Source organism: Mytilus edulis, chromosome 11, assembly GCF_963676685.1.
Source record: "Mytilus edulis chromosome 11, xbMytEdul2.2, whole genome shotgun sequence".
NCBI lineage: Eukaryota > Metazoa > Mollusca > Bivalvia > Mytilida > Mytilidae > Mytilus > Mytilus edulis.
In genome coordinates, this window is record NC_092354.1 from 60,727,438 (window position 1) to 60,730,967 (window position 3,530).

Consider the following 3,530-nt stretch of genomic DNA (forward strand, 5'->3'; position numbering starts at 1 on the left):
CTTTTTTATGTTACTCTTATAGTCGCATAGTAAATCTGTAATATTTTTATGTAAGGATGGATTGTAAAATCATGAGAATACAAATGAAAGAAATATTGGAACACAATGCTACATAATTTCATTTGCATCAATTTAGAGTGCCAGCATGTCGTCTTTTTATTCAAAATATTGCATCATAAACGAATATCAGTAGTTGTCATACCTCAGATTGACTGGTATAACAAAATTATTTGTCTGCATTAACCAAAACTGACCATATATGTCTGTATTTGCACATTATTACGTACATGATGTCAATCTTAATAGCCGCAAAGTAAATCACTTAAATTTTTACATGTTTTATATCAGGATGGATTGTATAAAGCAATATTGGAAAACGAAATTATGCTTGCATCAGTTCATAGTGCCAGCATGTCCTCTTTTTAATCAACATTTTGAATCGTTAACTAATTTTGAATCGTTGACTCAGACTGACTCATAAATATAACAAAATTATTTGTCCGCATCAACCAAAACCATGAAAACTGACCATATTTGACAGCATCACCCAAAACTGACCATATGTGACAGCATCAACCAAAACTGACCATATTTACACTTTATTATGTAAATCTTAATATATATATATATATAGCCGCATAGTAAATCACTTATAGTTACATATCACGATGGATTGTTTAATTCAAATGACAGCAATATTGGAACCCATTGGCTACAAAAAACAATCCTAATCAATTTAGAGTACCAGCAAGTCCTCTTTTTATTCAAAATATTGAATTGTAAACAAATTTCAGTAGTTTCTATATACATGTATCAGACTGAGTCGTTTTAACAAAATTATTTGACCACATCAACCAAAAACTGAACTTATTTACCATGTTTACATTTTATCATGTCAATATATATGGCCTCATTCATTCGTTCATTGTAAACCAATAATATTTCTAAGTCAGGACGGATCGTATGATAAAAATGACACCAACTTTGGAACACAATACACCTTATTCAGTTATTGCTAATCCTGGCTGACCCGGCCTCTTGAACGTTTGAAGCATACAACAATCAATTTTCCATTGTGGCGTCAGATATTTTGTTTTATGACGTCAAATTTTTACGGGAACCGGTGTGATATCCAGTAATGGCAGACAAATAGCGATAAGGCGTATTTATATACCATATTTAAAAATTTAGCGCGCCGTTAATTCCTCTCTGTATCCATAATAATGAACCGTCACTAAAGTGACTTTTTAAGTCAGTAGTTTTAAACAAAACTATTTTACGGCATCATCCAACACTCACATGACTGATTCATATACTTTATTTTAAGATAAAAAGTACATGTATGGGAAGTTCTCTTCTTGGAATAGTATACTGTTAATATAATTTGAAGAAGGCAACGAAAAATGCATGATTTTGTTTGTAGCCGAACGTCTAGGGGCAAATGTTTCATTCATGTTCAGATCGAGTATAAATTCAGCGACAAGAAGACTATTTTAGCGACAAGAAAACATTTTTGTTTAATAAGATATAAAGAAAATTGTATTTAATGGTTTTTGTCGAGCATGGTCAAAGTTAAGTTATTAAGTTTTGGTCTTTTTATCTAATATTATATGCCAAAGGTCAACTACATTTGGTGTATGGAAATATATTATGATCTATATGTCAGTCCCGCAGGTTTTATTTGACCATGACCTCAATTTCACGGTTCATTGCACAGTGTTAAGTTTTTGTGTTTTGGTCTATTTTTCTTAAACTATAAGTAATAGGTCAACTATATGTGTTGTATGGAAGCATTGTTAGCTGTACATGTCTGCCTGGCATGGTTCATCTGACCTTGACCTCATTTTCATTGGTCTTTGTTTAGCTATCTTGGTTAATGTTTAGTTTATGTGACAGTTGTAATAAAGCTTTATACTTAGGACTATCAACATAATATCAATGATTAGTAAAGAAGGCGAGACATTTCAGTGTGTGCACTCTTGTTTTTAAATATACGAGCAGATATGTCTAATTAAAATGTTTTATTATATAGATAGACGAAGAAATGAAACATTTGTGAGGAAGAAAGAGATTGTGAAGTTTATATTAGTATATTGGTAGATAAAGAAATTAAACATTTGGGAAGAAGAAAGAGATTGAGCTTCTTTATTTTATTTTTAAATACGAAGAATATGTATAAGATAATGTATGTATCTGTTTTCATCAAAGTCAAAGTATGAATAAACGAATGGAGATATATATATGGAGCGGGCATAATAGAATATAATATTTTGATTCATTTGCTTAATACTATGCTCTAACTGTAATCTTGTTATGTCGATGCTTTATTTGTAGAACTCTCAGCCACGCTTTGCCATTTTCATTATTTAAGCCGGTTTCAAGACCCCACGACGAGGACGTTGTTCTACCCTGGGGTCCATATTTTTTTTCTAATTTTTTTTAGTCATTATATAGTTATATGTACATTCATATCTAACATAATATTTATACATTTTGTACATGGTGGTCGCATTTTGATAAACCGTAGATTTTTACCACTAAGGTTCACTGTATTTTTGCCCTTTTTGAAGTTGTAGTTTTAGCATTTTTAATACGTTTCCGTTGGCAAGGCTTACGTGCACATGCACTTGTTTTGGGGATTGGCAGTCCAATCTGTGGAAGTGGTGGACTCTGGGATTGCGTTTAACTTCCTCCCATGAGTCAAGAATTTTTGCAATGCAAAAGCCTTTTCTTTTTCCGATTTAATCTGCCATCGAGCTTTTGTGCATTGAAAATGGCTTACTGAGGAGCTTAGCTCAAAGTCTCCATGTCCATAAAGTGCGCCATTGAAAAGACTTTCTTGCAACTTTACTTCTTTGTGAATTTTATTAATTAACTCTGGAAGTTTCTCAGGCTTCCAATCTTGATTTAGTTTTAGGATGTGATTGATTGATTCACAATTATTGTTTTTCCATTGCAATGGAATTCTCGACTCTGTTTTTCGTGCATTGTACACGTAATCCCTTATAGTAGGAATAACTTTTTGCGTAATATATGGACCAACGAGGTCTTCATATTTTCTTTCAATATCAGTAATCTTAGTATCTGCTTCTATCAGACCGCTATCCCCAAATAAGTCTGATAAAATTTGTTATGCGTTCTTGTCCTTTACTCCAACCTTTGTTCTCAAATGCCTTGTAACATTTTCACTCAAGTGCCTTGTGCACAATGTGAGTTCAGATGTTGGAAAACAGTCTTTGATAGATTTTACTAATGCCTTTTTCTCATCTGAACCAATCACAAGATTGCTATAACTAAGCAAGGTATCACTTATTGTTGTATCAAGCACTGAGGCAATATGAGTGAAAAAACGTGTGGCAAGCACCATCCCAATGCAAATAAATTGGTCCCATTATTATTGGGTTTGTGTTTTTCCCTTTGCGTTTAAGTTTGTTTTCCTGGAAAACAGTTGTTGTGTCAAAGCAGGCGTCCAAATTGAATGTTCTGTCAACACCAATAATTGATGATTTACAAGCACTGGTAAAATGCTT